We start from the raw sequence: 19,463 nt of genomic DNA, 5'->3' as shown, positions 1-19,463 counted from the left end.
ATCTCAAACTAGACAATGGTCAGATAAGCAGCAGCTGAGCCCGCAGAAGGAATGGGGACATGGAAAATGTCTCAGAAACCCCTAGTTTCTTGGGCTGTAAAGGTGAGGGAGGAGAGAGGTACTTTCAGACTTGCACGATTCTGTTAATGGAACCTTTCAATAAAATTAGAGCTAGTACTTCTGGGTGTGCTTCTTCTCTGGGCTACCTCGCAAGGTTGACACAGAAAGACTGAGAATCCAGAAACTTTGGTTTATTTATGCGCATCGCTGATTTTATTGCATGTATCCCTTGCATTCCATCTCACTGGGGTTCATAAAAGTTTGCAACACCTCCCCCCAAAATAGCTCAGGGAAGTACTAAGTCAGAGAAGGGGATGTGACTGTGCATCGTGGACTAAACCAACCTGCGCAAGTGGGGGTGGAGGGGCTTGCAGGAGACAATGGGCTGGGCCCCTCATTGCATGCAAATGACCTCCAAAAGGCATGACCCCGGTGCTTGTGGGCCCCATTGACTTCCACTCTCAATTCTGGAAAATCTGAGGTCGGGGGGGGGGGCAGAATCTGAACGCTAGGCCCAGGGGGAGGCTGGAAGTCAAATCTTGGCTCTTGTTGTGTTCTTTTTCTCGCAATCTTCTGTTCTGTATCGAGAAAAGTGAAGGAAGCTGTGCACCCCTCTCAAGGGGATTAATTAGCCATTGTTTTTCAAACGAAGGCAGCTATTAATTGTTGTTTATATTTCGCCAGCAAAGTTCTCCACTTTGCCCAGCCTTCTGGCCGGGAGACTCAGCAGTTGCATTCACATATGGCAGGCTGGGTTAGTTTTAACTTAGGCTAAGCATCTTGGGCAAATCTAGTCTATGAGTGATTCCCCTTCAAATAGCCTCCGGAGCCTGGAGGTCAGGAAGCTAGGTGGCCCAGTGAGACATTTCTATCTATTGCAGTGTTTCTCAACCTTGGGAACTGTAAGATGTGTGGACTTCAACTCCCAGAATTCCCCAGCCAGCATGGCTGGCTGGGGAATTCTGGGAGTTGAAGTCCACACATCTTAAAGTTCCCAAGGTTGAGAAACACTGGTCTATTGTCATGATGGATTCATAGTCGGTGACCACTGTTCGCTTTTTATTCCATTAATATTTTTGTTTTAATGCATTGTTAGCTATCCAGAGTTGCATTTGCAAGACGGGCGGCCATATACATTGATTAAATCCATACATACCTGCATACAGGGGCCTTCCAGTAAGATTTTGTGTTCTGGATATGAAAAGGCAGGTATCTTTCAAAGTCCTCACCTTAGTTCTAAAGGGACGCCTAACAGAACGAGATTTGGAAAGGGTGGGTGGGCAGGCAATTAAAAATATGCATGAATGCTTTGCATTTTTCTTTTAGCACTCTCATGTGGTTTGGCACGGAGCAACACTCCTGCTGTGACAGGCGTTCCGTGAGTCTCCAAAATCTATACTTTCGTTTAAACATATCTTGTCCTATCTGACCTGCATAGACGTAATCACTCCTGTATCATTGTTCCTGGCAGGAATCTGAACCACTGTACGGCCAATCCACGGGCTTGCTGTCTGTAATGTCCACAGGTCCAAGCCCACCTTTTCTACCCCACCTCTGTATCAATGTACAGATGTGCTTTAAACAAAAACTACACAAACGTCGTAGCTTTTCATCATAGGCATTTTCCCCTAACAGAAGCATATTTTTAACAAGCTATTTTCTCTAACAGGTGGCTTTTTCGTATTTTTTTCCCATGATGTGTACATTTGGGGACACCATTTCCCCTCGTATATGCATTCAGAGAACAGCGCTGTAAAAATCAAACCACGATGGTATTCCGGCCTGCCATTTTTACTTTGGTGGCATGCATTGCAAAGCAAAGCAAATACATTTCTCCGCCATTTTTAATCCAGACTAGCCTGTCAGAAAGCCGCACTCAACAATGCCCCTACCTATATTCCAAACTCTAACTCTCCCTGTTCACTAAGCAAAGCCGTTTTTTTCCCTGGCACTCAAACTGATGTAGGATTTCAGTTGGGGGGAAGCAGGGGGGAAGCGGGAGGGGGAGAGGAGAAGAGAATTGGTTCTGCGGATGCAAACGGCTTTCTGGTCTTGGGGCTGGACAAGGATTTCCAGGAGACCTTCCAACATTGCAAGATTCTCTGACGCAAGACCCCTCCCTAACTGCCACCCCTGGGAACCCTTCCTAGGCGGTCCCAGCCCGCCACCAAGTCTTGCAATGTATCTCCAGGCAGATTCTTGCAGTTCCATTCCTCTTTTCCTCCCGGAGCCCGGGGTGCCTTAAGAGGGGATCCCACAACCACCCTGTAGGGAAGGCTGAGATACAAACAAGGGACTGTTACTCCGAAGAGGTCTGTTGGGATCTGCACCGGGCTGGTCCTGAGCATTGGTGTACAGAAGCAGGAGGCTTAAAACCTGTCTCGTTCCCCTTGACGAGTCCTCAGGGGGGTTCAATCGACTGGCTCAGGGCGTGGCCACGTCTGGGTTTGGCGGGCGAGACCCATGCCTGGTGGGTCGCCCATTCTGCCCTCCCTTGCGGCACCCCCAAACCCTCCACCTCTCGCTCAGCACGCATCCCTTGCGCAAGCCAAGGGGCTACTTCCCAGGCCGCCGTTCTGCCTGACGAGGCTCCAATTCCGAACGATGCTATCAAGCTCCCTGCCTTGAATCGTAAGGAGGCAGGGACTGCAGCTGTTGATGTGGTCGAGGAGGGAGGGAGACCGCGGCGGCCTCTGAAACACCCCCCCGTTTGCAAAGGAAAGGGTCTGAATTGTGTGGTGGAAGAGGGTGGGAAACGGCTATCTATCAGGCCTCCGTCTTCCCTTCCCAAGGCGGCGTTAGAAACAGGCTGGAGCAGAACCACCATGCGTCAGTAGAACAGCCAGCGGGTTTGCACCCGGGTGAAGCAAGCCCCCTCGAGCCGTGGCGGGAGGATGCAAGTGGAGGGCTGGGTTTTGGAAACGAGAAGAAGGTCCCCGTCAAGCCGAGCTGGCAGCTGACGCCATAAACCCCAGAAGGAGTGGGGGGGGGGGATCTGGGGTGGAGGCTGCCTGCTTGCACTCAGAAACGACTTCTTCAGATGCAGGAGACCCAAATGATGGCCACGGGGCTCGGAAGGAAGAAGTGGTTCAGATTAAGCAGCATGAGTGTTTTCAGACGGCGTCAAAGCTCGGGTGTCGTGCTCGGCGGGGCAGGATCAGCCAGCAAAATGCGTTAAGGGCAAAGGGATGGCAACGTTACTCCATGTCCAGGGTGCTTTAAAGCAGTGTTTCTCAACCTTGGCCGTTTGAAGATGTATGGACTTCAACTCCCAGAATTCCCCAGCCAGCATGCTGGCTGGGGAATTCTGGGAGTTGAAGTCCATACATCTTCAAACGGCCAAGGTTGAGAAACACTGCTTTAAAATAATGATTCACTCTTCCGTTTCCTAACCTGTCTTCTTTCAACTCTTGCACTGCTTCCCCAGAATGTGTGCTGGTTTTTGGCAAATTTATCAGTGAAGCAGATAAAATCTGGGGCGGATTTGGTGCAAGCATTCCAGGGACAGACTATAAATTAAATGACCATTAAGTGCATCAAATTTGTCAAGGCCTTTCTCCCACTCCAAAGCATGCTGGTGTACGTGGCAGAGGGGGGTACTCAGCTTCCACACTTCCTTTCAACTCACACCTTAAGGGCCAACGTAAGCGTGAAACGGGAGCCGTTGTGTTTGGACCCAGAGCGGCCCGAATGATGGAAAAGGATGAAATCTAGAGATTCCTATCTGAAAAAGCAAAATGGATGAGTGACTGAGGAACGCAGGCCTTTCTTGTTGCTTCAGGAACATGTCCTCTCTCCAGATCACTCTTTTCAAAGGCTTCAGGGCAGAATGAAACAGCCCCGAAATTGTGTAGCTAGGATGCAAATAGATTGACCCCTTGGTGTCATCCTCACACACACACACACACAGATTTGATGGAGTCACAGAGGTTGATGTACAGAAAACAAACCCCCCCAAAAACACTGCACCAAATCTATCCAATTACATGGGCAAACAAGACATTTAAAATAACATTATTCTCTGCCCCCCTCCATAAACACATCCTGATTGTAATAAATCCTTATTATAGCACCCGCCTGCTAATCTAGACATCTACAAGAAGATGATGTAGGAGGGAAAGGAATTAGTTGGGAGGGGGGAAAGGAGAGAGATTAAAAACAGCCAGCGCTCGGCTCCCCCTGGCTAAAGAGAAAATGTTCCAGATTTTGCTGGAATTTGGTTAGCTGACCCTCTCTACGCAGGTCGTGCCCTCAACTGGAAACGGGGTACCGTGTGCCCCTATATACCTCTCAGTTGGGGGAAAGGACAAACTGCAAAGGTCTTGTGGCTTAGCTGGCGAGCGCATGGTTTCGGCAGATGTGGCACGTGAACAGCTGGAGCATGCAAGTTCCTGATGCCTATGGAGGTCAAGGAAGGTGAACAGCCCTCTGAGCAATGCTCAAAAATGTGAGGATGATTTAATTGGAAGATACAGCCCACATCTACTGACTCTGAACAGAGATGGCTTCTTAGCGCAGGCAGATCCTGCCAAACCTTGTCTCAGAGCTCAACAGGGCCTCCCGCCAAACCTCTTTAGCACATCACTTTTAGCCTTTGCATCAGGTCATTGGGCGACAGGCAGACCCCAAAAGCCAGACTCGTCCCCAAAGTCTAATGTTTATCAGGACCCAAAGGGAGTAACCATATTCCTTGACTAAAGTTTGTTTTAATTCTAAGTAAACATAAATTAAGATATGCTTAGTCTTTGGGTGAGGCCCCAACAAGAGTTTTGCTGGCTCAAAAAAAAAGGGGGCCCCTCAAAATACTCTGAGAGAAAACCTGTTTAAAACACAAACATTTGGAGAGAAAAAGATGCTTACCAAGAATGCCCACCACCCCCCCTCTGAATTTTCAGGTAGATTTAAACAACCACAGGATCACAGGTTAACATGGAACAGACTTGCATATGAATATCTGTGAAAGTTAGACTTGAAAACCAAACAGTTCGTGGGATAAAGTAAAAAAAGTAAGTGAGTCTCCTTTGATTCGAGCTCAGATCACATCAGCTGGGGGCTTCATGGCTCCATCCATACAGTTTTCTTGGCAAGACGTTAGAGTTATATTTTGGGGGGGGGGGATTTCTTTACAACTTCCTAATCTAGACGACAGCCCTGGGATTTTCTAGTGGTCTCCCATCCAGGTACTGAACAGGTCTGACCCTTCCCAACCCTTACTAGGTTGGGCAGATGTTGCCTACAGCCTGAGTAAAAGAGGCTTAAGAAAATTAAACAGCACCACAAATAAGCCATTAAAAAAAAAAAGGAAGATCTTTTCGGTGAGTTGCCGTATGCTAAATACCGATCTGCAAAGGGGGAAGGTTGAGTCAAGGTGGGGGGGAAGAATTTGGTTCCTGGCATGGAGCCAAGGGTGCCTCTGGTCCAGGGAGAAACAGATCTGACAGTTTTGTTCGTAATGCGAATCCTAAATCAAAGATTTTCTGAACTGCCTTCACTTTCCCCCTTACTTCTCTAGTCCCCGCCAACCCTAATCTCTACAAAAAGATTCCAAGCCTTCTGAATGTGCCATTTTTATTTATCTACTTTCTGGCCTCACTTCCAGGCTGCCAACTTCACCCCAAATTGCTGCGACATTATGCCAAGCCCAAACCAAATTGCATCCGTGTGGCACGCTCACCCCTGGTGAACTTAGCCATGATTCCTTGATGAACCCCAGTTCTAGGTTCCCACAACCGGCAAGCCATTCACTAAGTGCAGTTTTGTGCCACGTGCCAGGCTAAACTGGGGTAGAGTGGTTCTTGTTCTGAGCCCAGCTTTCCGCAATGTGGTTTATAAGAGAAGCCCAGCCCCGATTCCAAAAACCTGGTTCAAAACACACCACAGCTTAACACAGACCATAAACCCAGCCTATAACTGAGACTTCACCAGCTGCTTAACAGGCAAACCTCAGCAAGCGACAGTGAATGTCCATCTTGGCTTCTTCGTGTCTGCACGGTGCATGGAGAGCTCTTTGCAAAGGCACAAGAACAGCTCTTGGGGGTCAGTTGGCAGCTTGTGCCCGATCGCTTATCGCTTTGGGGTCAGTTGGCCACTTGCGCTTACCCAGAAGATAACCGAAGCCAACCCTTGAGGAATTTCGGAGAGGCAACTCTCTCCGCCTGGCTCACACACAGTCTGTCCCCGATTGCTTCGCGGGTTTTATCTGTCAAATACACTTGAAATCTAATCTGGAGATAAGAGGGGGAAAGATTCTCCAAGTCTGGTGTTGCATTTTTAGAGGAAACCGTTACAGATTTCACATCCATCAGCCGCAGGGAATAAGGTCGGCTTTACTGCCAGCTCTGTGCGGCACATCAGAACGGCACCACGGTTCGCAACAGCAGCAAACAAGGGTAGCGTCCAGGCCCTGCTCTTCTGGCACGTGAGAACATGGGATGGAAACGAAATGCAACCCCAACCGGACAGAATCATCTCAGCAACCTGGAACGCTGATGCCAAATTGATTTGAATTGATCCCTACCCCCGGTATGCCGCGCGCAACGTTTGCATTGATATACTCTTTTGATTTATGAGCTACTGTCTCGTGCAGACTGAGCAGTCAAGCCCGTGCCCGTCTTGAAACTGACCCATGCAGGCACAAGTACAAACACGGGCAAGAGAAAGCCAAATAGAGGAATAATAATAATGAAGCCATTGACCTTTCAAGACCAGGCTAAAGAGAAGGATCTTCATAGACCTTCTCAAGGCAGAGAATCTGGAGACCAAGGTCACCTCTGCAGGGAGTGAATCTTCACCAGGGCCTTTTCTGCAGATCTAAATGATCGGGCAATTTCATAATAGCCCTTGATTCACCAGCAAGGGCTGCCTTGGGACTGAGAACAGGATTTTCTCAGCCCCGTTTCCAGGTTCAGATTTAGGTTTTCGCCTGGCCCTCCGCTACCCTAGGACAACAAGGGGGCAAAGAGACCATTTTCCTGCAGCTTCACATCCACGCTGGAAAATTTCCACCAAGATTTTTATTAACAACTCTGGATCAGATGAATGTCTGAAGGAGGCCGTGTGCGTCTCTCTTCCCCGCCTGTGTGTCCTTCCGTGGCCGTTTCTTTAATTAAAAAAATAAAAGGAAAAACTAAGGAAATAGGAGAACAGCGGAGAAGAAGGGGAGGGTCAAGCTGGGGGAATGGAACCAGGTTATTTGCAGGACAGCCTAACTCTGATTGACTCCGTCTGCCCCACTAAGTTGCAGAGGATGGCCAAGCTCTAGGTCCCATCTTGGAGGCCGTGTCATTTAAAGGGAGCGAGGAACCACGTCTTCTCTGTTGCTGTGCCTGCCCTTGGAGTAAGTTCCCCACCTAACCCTGACCCTATTAGCCCTTCACACAACCATGAAGACCTGGGTCTTCTCCATGCGTTGGGCCACGTGGGAAAGGGAGCCTGTGTCCTTCCGGGCCTCAGCTACGGTTGTAATGCTTGGTTTGGTGATGTTGGTTTTACATGGGTTCAATGCTGGTTGTTATTTGGTTTGCATTGACATACCCCGGCCTGAGTTGTACATCAGGGGGTGGGCAGCCTTAAGCATTTTTACAAATTATTATTAGCCTTAACGTTTGTAGGTCGCCCAACTCCCAATGATGCTCAAATAAAACAATTAAAAAATAAATAAATACAAGAGGCAACAATGAAAGAACAGAAGATAGCAAAAATGTCCAGGGATGGACAGGAACAGAAAAGAAATAAGCCCGCCAACCCAATTCCACCCTCGCCAAAGGCCTGGGAGGAGAACCAGCGCTGGGCACAAACAAAAACACGGATAAATAAATAAGTATGTCACTGAATACAGTCCCGCCTTGGATTCCTGACATCCTTTTTCCCTTCCCCAAAGTCAGCAGCAATATTTCAAAAGCAGCGGAGCTCCTTGGGACGGAGAGAGGGGGGACGAGTTGGGGAAGGTCACGCCAGGTAAATGGCTGGGGGGGGTAGGAAAAACATTTTCCTTCTGATGGGCTTCATTGCTGTGCCCTTCCTCTGCCCCACGGCTTTGGCCTCGTGCTGGAATTCAGACCTCCCTTGAAATTCTGGGGATCTTTCAGCAGCAGTTCCAACCGCCGGGATTGGAAGGAGGGGGTTACCTGAAGATCTTGTAGAGGGGCAGGGAAAGCGGTGATCCTTGTCCTTTGCTGATTCCCTCGTCCAGTTAAAAATCTCCTTCCGATGCTGCCGTTTACATTGGAAGAAAGCATCCAATTTGCAGCTTCTTCCCTAAGAACGTGGATAGCAGCGTTAAAGAAGAAGAATAGTTCACCTCCTTGCACCATTCATCTTATTTATTTATGTCCTGTCTTTCATTTGGACACTCAAGGCAGCACGTGGGGTGTTCCCGCCTTCCGTTCCTCTGCACAACAACCCTGTGAGGTAGGTTGGGCCAAGAGAGGAAGATGTCTTCTGATCCTGGCCACACCCTAGCCTAGCTCAGGGAATATTTATCTATCGCTATCCTCATCCCCACCTTCAACATTATTATTAATCCTATTTGTAAACCACTGAGCCAATGCAGACCCTTGGCAATTTACAAAGAACAGAAACTTCTGCAGCAGTCCAAAAGTGCACTGTAAATATAAATCAATCAGAGCCACGGATAAAGAATCCAAGTTACGACAATACAGGGATAGATGGCAATTGGGGGAACCAGAAACACATAAAGCAAATCATAACCAAACCAAGCAGAGCCACATCAACAAATCAAACAATCTGCGCCCTTAAAATGGAAAAGACGGTGCTGAGAAACGATTCAACCTGATACTCTTTGGAAAAGTGTTCAATTCTGAGATTAACAGCACGCGTTGAAAACGGGCAGAGCTTAAAATGCTGAGCATCCCCCAATGGGCGCTCCTGAGTTTAATCCTCAGCATTTCTCCTGAGCAGGGTCACGCTCTGCCCACGGTGCGTGAGAAGGCGTCTTGATGTCCTCCAGATGGTTTGGACTTCCAACTCTCGTCCGACACAGCTGTTGCAAGGAACTGTGGGAATTGTAGTCCCAACACAACTGGAAGGCATTAAATCGGGGAAGGGGACGTTAGCCATCCTGCATTTGCCGCATAACCTAAGAAAATTATCTTTGCTTTCATTACTCTGCCCCGTTAGTGCCAAGGATGGGTGGCACTTCTGAGTGCTGAATGCCAGGGGTCTATGGATGTGTGTGTGTGTGTGCGTGTGTGTGTATCTCTTTATTAAAATTTAAAAAAAAGAAAGGTAAAAACTAATAACTAATATTTGGAATAAAGAAAAGAGAGAAAAAAAGAGAGAACAAGACAAAGCTATGAAGGCGGGATAAAAACAGTTTTTTACCGCAGTTATAGGTATAGATGTAAATTAACCTCTTACTCCATGACTTATTATTTTTTTATTAGCATGACTTACATTTTTTCGGTAATCTATTTTTTTTCTAATCATCAAAACTATATCTCATAATTTCATGTTTTTTCTGTTTCATGCCAAAAGTCGATAAGTGGTTTCCAGTCAACATTAAACTTAGAGAATGTCTTTTCTCTGATCAAAGCTGTCACTTTGGCCATCTCAGCAAGTTCCATCATCTTCACCATCCATTCCTCCGTGGTGGGTAATGTCCCAGATGCCAGGTTTTTGAGGATCCTGGGAAGTTTGCACCCAGGCTCCAGCCTGACCCCACAGGCTGGGTACCTGTTATCACCCAGGGCGGAAGTGAGGCCAAAATGATTCCTGGGAATCTACAAATGCCCTTTGATCCTCTGGTTGGACCGTTCACTGCCCTCCAGCGTGAAATATTTCCACCTCCCAAAGTGGTGGGAAATTAACAGGGAAGCAGGGAAGCTGAAAGATTAACAGGAGGACATTCCAAGCTGGAACAATCCAGCAGTCAGCAATGTAAACTGGCAATGTAAGTAAGATCGATAGCTCAGGAAGGACCCTGAGAATCCATATAATGATTCACAATTGCTTGGGCAGAGAATTTAGGAGGGGGCTTAGCTAGAAAGAGGTGAGGAAGGGTAACAGTGTTATGGGGTGTCCCAATTCCTCATGAGAGCAGAGACTTCTGACTTCTTCAGTTTGGGGGTGAAACATCAGGGCTGAAAGTAGGGAGAAAGCGCCAAACTCTGCTAGGGTAGTCAGCGCTCACCCCAATGAAACTCGCCTGGTGCCTACCTTGCTATTTTTCCAGAATCAAGTGAAGCCATTCTTCTCTTTTGACACTTTTTCAATATCCGCTAAGATTTCCCCGACCCCAACGCATTGGACAGGCGCATGGAGTGTGCTGGCTGGGGAATTCGTGGAGCTGAAGTCCAAGCATCTTAAAGTTGCCAAGCTGGAAAAGACTGGCATAGAGTCTCTGGCCCCGGATTTGTTCAGGCTGATGGGACTTGTAGTCCTGACGTAGGAGGCAGGTTTAAACCCTAGAAGCATTTGGCATTATTCTTGCGCTGAGGATTGTGTTTATTGCAGGTGTTGTGTTATTTGTTTGCTTCATCCCGGTCTTATTATTTCGGTCTTATGTAATCCTGTGTGGGGATTTCCCCCCCCCCAAAATGAGGTGAGGGGGAGGGAATAGCAACCATGCTGCAGTAAAGAGAGGTAAAAAGAGATTAGGGATAAAATGTAGACCGCGCTTGCAAGCTCATAAAGAGAATAAAAATAATTGGCAGGGGACGGGAAGGCGGTGATTTCTGCTGAACAGAACATCCTGAGAAACGTACTGGATGCAATTGGACCAAGATTCACCCGCAGCCTCCAGATCTCCTTCTCCAGGCTTTAGAGAAGGGTGTAGGCCTTGGGGCTGGTGTAGAAACTCCCAGGTGTGCAAAAATTGCAGGGGGGGGTGTGTGTGTTGGAGGTGGGGGTGGGATTGAGACCACCAAGGAGGACGAAAGAAATCAGGGGCGACTCGGCACGAGCTAGGCTCCTGTTCTTATGGACGGCATGCCTTCTCCCTGGAGGTACAGATGACCCCCATCCTTGCAGGGATTTAGCAAACGAGCCAAGCCAGTTTGGCCCCGGTGTGCCTTTAGACCGGATCAGCTCCGTGTTGCGAGCGCCGATGAGGTTTATGAATGGTTCTCAGTGGTATGACTTTAACGGTTTCCACTCTTTCTGTAAGACCAGAAACTGGTTTTATCTTATGTGCTTGGGGTTTTTTTTGTTTTTTTTTAGTACTCCCCCAGAGTTCATTATGATTGGGGCAAATGACAAATATTGTAACACAAATACCTCCCCCCCCTGGTCTTTAAATATAGGGATGCCATTCTATGCTTTATTTTGCTTTTTCTTTGTTATAGTTGATTGGATCATAACTGTCATAAACTCAACAAACCCTTGAGCAGAGCTTCAACAATATTAGACTCAATATAAATTAACATAACTTTACATTCTCCTAGTGTTTTACAAAGTACTTCTAGTACTTCTTACGTCTTTATCTACAGCAGCGTTTCTCAACCTTGGCATCTTTAAGATGCGTGGACTTCAATTCCCAGCATTCCCCAGCCAGCCATCTTAAAGTTGCCAAGGTTGAGAAACGCTGATCTATAGTTATCTATCTTAATTATCTATAGCCTACAGGCTATCGATTGTAATTTTATACATCTCTCCCAGGTTTTAATCCCTGTACTTTGTAGTTTTATGTTAATCCTTTTATTTTTACTTTGTTCTATCAATGCAATTAAAAAAAAAAATTTACTGCTATTTTGGAGTGACTGTTATTCGTTTTAAGCTGGTCGACGACGGAACTAAACAAAAAGAACCACAGAATTAATGTGACTATTGTCATTGTTATGGAACGCTATGGAGTCCCCCCAGGATGGCATGGAACATCTGCACAGGATCAGGCCTGGCTGCTGGATCCCCAAATGAGAAGGCATGCACCATAATCTTTTGCCATACGGCATCTTGCAGGAGTTAAAAGCAAGACTTTTATCATCTTCCCCCATAAATTGGCCTAAAACCTTTGTAAAACCTGCTCAGACGGTTACGTGATTTCACGCTGATAAGTGATAGGAATGAATTAGAGCCTCCGTGAACAAGTCCTTCTGGGGAATATCTCAGGCTTGCAAAGAATTGCTTGCCAGTTTATCCAGAGCGATTAAAAATGGCTGGTGGAAACAGCAGTCTGGCGCTACCCAGCAATTGCGCTAAATGTGGAAATAAAATGAGCACTGAGGACTAGAATCTTGTACCGATTTGTCTGCCCACCTCGGATGCCTAGAGAAGGAGCAAGGGCTGCAACGGGATGGTGTTTTGATCTTTGGAGGAGTGCTGCTTCTTAGTGCTCCCCCCGAACAACCCCAAGGCCTTCTTGCTGGGGAGTTTCCTCTTCTCTTACCCCCAGTTTGAACCGCCCCCCCACCCTTTGCCAATGTCAAGCGGTTGCAGGGGAGAGCATTGGGGGAGGGCAATATAAACTGCTCAGAGGAAGAGAGCAATTAATCTTGTTGAGGAGCGTGGCTGCCACCACGTGAATCCCGTCACCCAAATTACATTTTAACTTGTCTCATAAATCTCCTTAAACTCCCCTTCGCACAACCAGCTGTGCCAGCAGACGCGCTGGAAGTAGCCTTGAGACTCGGGGGACCAAGGGTGGGATGGCGCCAAGGGGCCCAGTTGCCCATTCCCCTTTGCAGAGCAGAGGGCCAAAGGAAGAGGATGGGCATTTGATGTCCAGCTGGGAAGGTGGGACATGGAGAAGAGACCAACTTGGGCTATGATCATTCACAGAACCAGCTGCTAACTCCTCATGCGCTGGACGCTCTCCAGCTCAGGTAATTAAAACCTGGCGCCTTTCATCTCCATTGCGCACTGGGAATGTGTGCTTCGCGGGCTCCCTGTGCAGCTCAGGTATGAATACGAGCTGGCATGCCCTACCCGGGCTGGCACGTCCCCTTGATAAAAAGAGAACTTGAATTTCCATCCACCACAGAGGTAGCTGGGTCTCAGGCAGATGGGGGGCGTGGGGGGCATTCAAGCACAGGAGCCCCCCACTAGAAACCCTCCTTGCTCTTCGACAGCTTTCCCCGGCACTGGGAGTTCTGGGAGCCGAACTCTGCCACGCCTGGTAGAAACCAAGGCATTTCCTGAAATAGAAAGGTGCGCCTCCCCCTCCGTGGCTTCGACCCCTGTGGCGTGGTGGTTCTACACCTGCCCTTCCTGCCAGGAGTTCAGGTCGGGGCACATCAGTCTGTGACTTGGCAGGAACGCAGGGCCTGGCCCCTGAGAAGTTGGCATGGTTGGACTGGAGCTTCCTGGGCAAGGCCTTGAGTGCCATGCAGCTGCCTGCTCTAACAAGCTGGGCAGAGACTCCGTGGCGGGCCTTGGAGGGCACTGCCCAGCCCTGCCCTGCCAGCCAGCACGAACCTTCCGTCAGCTGACCTTCAGTGGCCAATCCCTGTGCACCTACCCCTATAAAACCCCGTCCTCCAAGCTCTCGACCTCCTGCGTTGGATGCCAGGATGTGTCCTCACTAGCCAGCTTTGGCTACCTCCCCCCCCCCCCCAGTCCTGCAAGGCCCCTGAAGCCAGGAATGGATCTGGCACAGGAGCAGGGCAAAGCCGTGGTGGGAACCGACTTGCCCTGGGACCAACCCATCATCACACGGGCTTCCTTTCCAAGGGAAAGTTGCCTGGAGCTGCGGCCTCGGTGACTCACCCCTCGCACAAGTGGCGTGCCAGGGCTGGCCGGGAAACGCGCGGTCGAGACGCAACGGAGCAGCAAGTCATAACAGTGCAGCGGGAAGGCAAGGCAAGGCACGGAGGATGGACAATTAGTCGAGTTCAGTTCCTGAGACCGCAAGGACAAGTCAAGTCTGGAAAATGAAGTCAACTTCTGAATGTCTACACCAGTGTTTCTCAACCTTGGCCACTTGAAGGGTGGACTTCAATTCCCAGAATTCCTCAGCCAGCCATGCTGGCTGGGGAATTCTGGGAGTTGAAGTCCACCCACCTTCAAGTGGCCAAGGTTGAGAAATACTGATCTACAGGAAAAGATGACCCCCTCCACCTCTCCTCCCCTCAGCTGGCCTTGTGAAAGGGACCTGGTCTAACCCCTTGTTGTAGAGCAACCCCGATTCATGGCCTCTTCCAAAGGAGGAATCCCATTTTCATCTCCTTCATTAATGGCTCCCACTGCCTCAGACTATTTCTGCTGAAGAGTGAATTCCTATGGATAGCCCTGTATAATCCCGGTTAGCCTCTTCTCTCAAGCACGCTTTCTTCATTATAGCCATTCCTCCCAACCGGTTCCCAATTTATGCGATGCTCAGGGCAGGGTGGGCTGCTTTGTCTCACAGTAACCCTGCGAGGTAGTCTAAGAACGCAATTAGCCCAAAGTCCCACGCTGAACTTCATGTCCAACAGCATAACCAGGGATGGACAACCTGATTGCAACTAGGGTCTGTGCTTCATTTTTTTCTCCCCCTTATTTTTAGGGTCTCCAAGGACCCCGAGGGCAGGACGTGATGCAAGAAAGTCACTGGAGGAGGTGGGATTAAACATTTTAGCGGGTTTCGTGGGGTGATGGAGTTTGGAAGGAAAACAAACTAAAGGTTTGGTTCAATTGAGAGTTTTTGTTACTATCTTCACAATAGTTAGGTGCCACTGAATCAGGCTCGAGTCCTGATTTCTCCACGGATAACATCCTCCCCATCTGGATCTGATCCCAGAGACAACCCACCGCTTTTCCAGTGCCGTTCCACCAATCCCCTTGATCCCATCCTGATCTGTTCTCTTCCCCTCCTCCTCCTCAGACAGGTCAACCTGACCATTGTCTCATGCAGGCATGAGAAAAGCAGGAGTGGAAAACCTTGATTTTAGCCCCACGACTGTCCAATACATCCCTTCAATTTTAAAAGCCATATTGGAGAGGGTATCGAAACCCTGGGCACTTGGTTCAAATGCTGAATGGGTGCAGCATCTTAAATGCTGGAAACTCTGAATGGGGTGACATTTGGTTTCACCATTTCCTTCTCCTCTGGCTAAACCCCCACCATGCGCTCCTCTTTCCCACGGGAAGAAAGTCTGGCTAGTGTTGTTTTAAGTAACTGGTTCACACCCTGCCTCACGATACAAAATAGTACAACCAACAAACCCGGTCACAGGATGTTACAGAAGGTGCAGAGCAGTGTCTGGACTGGGATTAAGATGTAGAGGGAGAAAGAGCAGAATCCTGAGGTTTGGTCTGGGGACTAAGAGGACCATCTATTTCGCAGCCCTAGGAAGGAGAAGAGCAGGTGGGGGTCCCCAGGAACTACATCTAGCATCAACAGAAGGCAAATTGAGGAAAGGGAGCCACAGGGGTGGGATGGGGGACGCAGGCAGGTGGCACCGGGGCAGGCCTAAATGCTCACAGCAGTCTTCAGGCAGCCAACGGGAGATGGTGGCCTGGTGGGGTATGGATGAGTCACTGTCAACCACCCAGAGTCACTTCCTCGTGAGACGGGCAGTGTCCAAATTTGAAATACAAATACATGAATAAATCGCCCATCGTAGCCACACGGGTTCATTCTCAATGCGGAGAAAGAACAGCCAATAAGGGATGGAGGACCCTATCAACCCTCACCGACCCCCACTATGCACACACATTTTATGGCCTACTTCACAGACCCATGGCCCAGAGCACACCAGTGCAAGCTGATCTTCAGAAGACATACTGCTGGGCTAGGGGGAGTTGTTCTTTTCTAACGCTGGCTGAAGTCCACATCTGTCAGAAAACCAGAAGGTGGGGTTCTTCGGGTGGCAAAACGGGAGGGAGGTGAATCTATTAGACGGCACGGGTGTTTTGGGTGGCCCCCCCACAGTTTAAGTATGTTCGCAGACCCACAAAGCCGCATTCCTGCTAGCAAAAAATTAGCATGTCGAGAAGAAAGGTTCTAGTCCAGCTTTTTTTTTTTTTTAAATCTAATTATGGAAAGCTTTGTTTGCTCTCCCTAAGAGTGATTACACTTCAAAAAAAAATAATCTGTCTTCATTCTACACTGGTAGAATGTCTTCTTCTATTTTAAAACTCCGCCTTCGTGTTATGCTGCATCAAACAGCCACTAGAACTGGAAGTTTTTTGAAATGAGACCCACACCCAACGAGTGGGACCACACAGCGCACCGCCTCCTCTGGCTTTCCCGAACGTGGTGCCCTCGGGATGTGTTAGTCGGCCAGTTATAGGATTCTCAGCCAGTCCTGCCAAAGGAATTGGCCACCCAATGAATCTGAAAAGCACCCCCACATTGGGGGAGGTCGATCTGGATCAGATCCGTGCTCCAAGTCTTAATGTTCCCCTAGGATCAGCGTGGTCAGCTTGGGGTACTGTCAACATATGGACCTTTAGTCTAATTTCAAAAAGGTCTACAAGCAATGAGTTTAAACCATTAACAAGAGGTTTGTGGATCTTTCACAATTTGCTCCCTGGGAGGAAGAGGAAGAGGAAGAGGAAGAGGAAGAGGAAGAAAAGTGTCAGGAATATGGAAGGAATGACGAAGAGAAAAGAAACAAGGACAGAAAGAGCAAAAATGGACAGTCCAAAAGAAAGGTAATAGATGGGGCCAGCTGTTTTTAGCTTTGCCCCGCCCACTTTAGTTTGGCTCCACCCCCATTGGCTTCCTCCCTGTCCATTGCGTCAGATAACCCCGAATAAACTGACTCTGCATTCCAAGAAAAGACTTGTGCTTTCAAACGCTGGAGATGAAGCCTGGGAACGGAAGATTAAATCTCGTCTCGCAACTCTCGTCAGTTCACAAACGCAAAGGCCTCTGGATTTGCATGACCGGCCACGTTGCCTCCGAGGTTTGTTTGTGCTGTTGTTCACCTGGCATCCCAAAACAATGAATCCTCAAACAAAAAGACCTGGCAAAAACGTCCCCCCAAACATGGATAAAGCAGAAATCTGTTGGGTTCAGGCTGACATGCAAATAAACGTGATTCGCTCTTCCCAAATCTATACATGAACTGAATACAATCCGTGCATTTCCATATATTGGGGGTGATGCTGCATAAAAAGGAGGAGTTTTTTTTTTTTTAAAAAAAAGAACTATGGGAAAATGTATGCAAAAACGGAAGAGGGAATTATTACCATCGTGTCCAAAAACGCATTATCGCAGAACAAACAGCTCACAAAATGTGCGAGTTGGACAAACATATACAGTCATCCGAGATCAGGAGCAACGCTCCAGCCAAACATCTGCATGAAGGGAAGCTGTTCAATCATTCACCAACCGAAGTGGACTTCGGGGGGGGGATGAAAAGCCCCGGCACAACCGATTTTAAGAGCTTCTACTGCCTTTCTCTCCAAGCCAGACTTACGGCCGAAGCCGTGGAGTGGTGCATTTTAGTTGGGGTGACCTTCTAGGCTCCCTCTCCTTCTGATGCCACATCTGGCTCGGCCGTGATCAAACAGAAGATACGGCACATCTGAGCCCTGGGGGGGCCCGGAGGACCTGTTTCCAGCATTCCCCGGGCCTGTTTCTCCCCCCACCGAGATTCACCCCACACCTGCTACTTCATTAACATTCCTATATGAGGATCTTTTCCCTTCCCCGGCGGCTTTTTGAAGATCCGTCACCTGCCAAAAGCGGCTGTCCAGCCGTGCCCTGGCGTGATGGGGGCCCTCCCCCCAGCTGCCAGGGCATGATTAGTATGTGATAGCACAAGGCTGGCTTTTAATGGGAAAAGGGAGAGTGGCAGCCGAAACAATACCCACAGAGGCATTAAAATAAATTATTCCGGCCGTTAAGATCTGATGCAGCATTTGCATTTTGACAGCAACGCCCTCTCTGCTCCCCGCGCCAACTGCAGTTTCTGGAAGCTCGCCGGGTAACGTGCGAGGCGATAAAATCCCATGTTTTATTTAACTTAAGCATCTCGATCTTATTTTACTCAAGGGCTCACATGTATAATTTCTGTCCCTAACTAAAAGACTTTGGGCTTTAACAGGGAAGAGGGGCAGATTCGGGCATAACTATACATGTTTTTTCATCCACTCCGCTCCCTTAAACCCGATGCCTTCCTTAAACACAAATCGCTGAAAATGTCAGGCATTGTAGTCCAACCCACCTGGAAGGCGCTTGGTTGACTGACTTAGATGCTGCTGTTGGGTTCTTCATATCCTCTGAGCTGGGTGGATTCCTTTACCAGCCTAGATAACATAATTAGGGCAAGATAATGCTATTTGAACCATGAAAAGTAGTTGCTGGAGCCTAGACAACAATCAGGCAAGAGATATCTCAGCCCCAGAAGGAATGGGGTGGAGAAAGCGTCTCAGAAGGGACCCTCCTTAGTTCTTTGGAAAGTAAAGGCCAGGGAGGCGAGAAAGGCTTGCAAGACTTGCGTGATTCTTTCACTGTAACCTCACAATAAAGGCAGTATTAGTACTCATGGGTTTGGTTTCCTGTCTGAACTACCTCGAAGGGCTGACAAGGCGGTAAGCTGTTCCACTGATTAATAGGGCTCACAATCAGGAAATTCCTCCTTATTGCAAGTTTGGTTCTCCCTCTGTAAAGCTTCCACCCACTGGTTTTCTTCTTACCCTCAGGCGCAACGTAGAATAAATCCACGCCCTCTGCCATCCCTTCAAATATTGGAGCATTGGAAGACTACTACTGTGTCTCCCCTTAGCCTCCCTTCTTTAGGTTGAACCTACCAAGGTTCTTCAACCACTCTTGGTACGATTTAGCCTCTACCATCTTTGCTTCTCTTCTCTGGGGGGAGAAACAGACCCACGGGATGCTGGAAGGGCCTTCCAGGCCCGTCCAGGGGTTCAGAAATGCCCCATTCTCTCTACGATCGCGGTCCAGGCAGATACAGCGTCAGGAGCCCGAGCTGAGAAGGTCACCCTGACGAAATCCTTCTTTCTCCGCCATCTTGCTGATTCTGCCATAAGTCTGGTTCAGGCATTACATATATCTGTACAGGACACTATATAGCAGCATGGAATTGCAGACAGCCGGGGGTGTTTTTCTCCTTCTTAAACACATCTCCTTCCTGGTCCTGCAGATAGCGTTCTCTTTGCATGGTGTATGGTGGGGCCAAGCCTCAGCTCCTTCCCCAGATCTTTCAACCTGGGTACCTGCACGTAGAGTTGCAAAGATTCTCAGATGGGGAGAGGTGTGGCGAAACTATCCAACAGTGGAGGCTTTGCAAGGGGTGGAAAACAAACCCAAATTATTTCTCAGGAACTTCTTGGAGAAACGCTACTTTAATTACACTGTGTTATCAACTCTACTCCTGGTGGCATGGTGGCCAAAGAGGGGTGGTGTGCAAGTCTTTGATCACCTCCGGAAACAGCACTGTTGCTTTCTAAAGGCACTCTTGCAGACCAAAGAGTGTGGGCGCGTTTGTGTTGGAGGGCTTTCACGGAATATTCTCTGGAGGGGTTGGAAATCCTTGGCTGGAAAATTCTGGGCC

The 19,463-nt window shown here is 48.6% G+C and overlaps 1 protein-coding gene and 1 long non-coding RNA gene across 7 annotated transcripts in view; both read right to left on the bottom strand.

The window, feature by feature from the left end:
• MACROD1 (mono-ADP ribosylhydrolase 1) overlaps positions 1-19,463 on the bottom strand; it is a 195,760-nt gene that overhangs the window by 112,619 nt on the left and 63,678 nt on the right. The gene's annotated exons all lie outside the window — the stretch shown is intronic.
• The window catches only part of LOC112542304 (uncharacterized), a 53,745-nt gene continuing 41,246 nt past the window's right edge, over positions 6,965-19,463 (bottom strand). For both annotated transcript variants that reach the window (XR_003086109.2, XR_015795550.1), the window contains exons 2-3: positions 8,187-8,316; positions 6,965-7,159 (exon numbers count right to left, since the gene is read on the bottom strand). This is a non-coding gene — a long non-coding RNA (uncharacterized LOC112542304). The remainder of the gene's footprint in view (positions 7,160-8,186; positions 8,317-19,463) is intronic.

Source organism: Python bivittatus, unplaced genomic scaffold (assembly GCF_059951505.1).
Source record: "Python bivittatus isolate LINGU-HERP-01145 unplaced genomic scaffold, Pbiv_v1 ctg000180_np1212, whole genome shotgun sequence".
NCBI classification, from domain to species: domain Eukaryota; kingdom Metazoa; phylum Chordata; class Lepidosauria; order Squamata; family Pythonidae; genus Python; species Python bivittatus.
The sequence above is the reverse complement of the archived record's forward strand: the minus strand, read 5'-3'. Positions and strand labels throughout refer to the sequence as shown.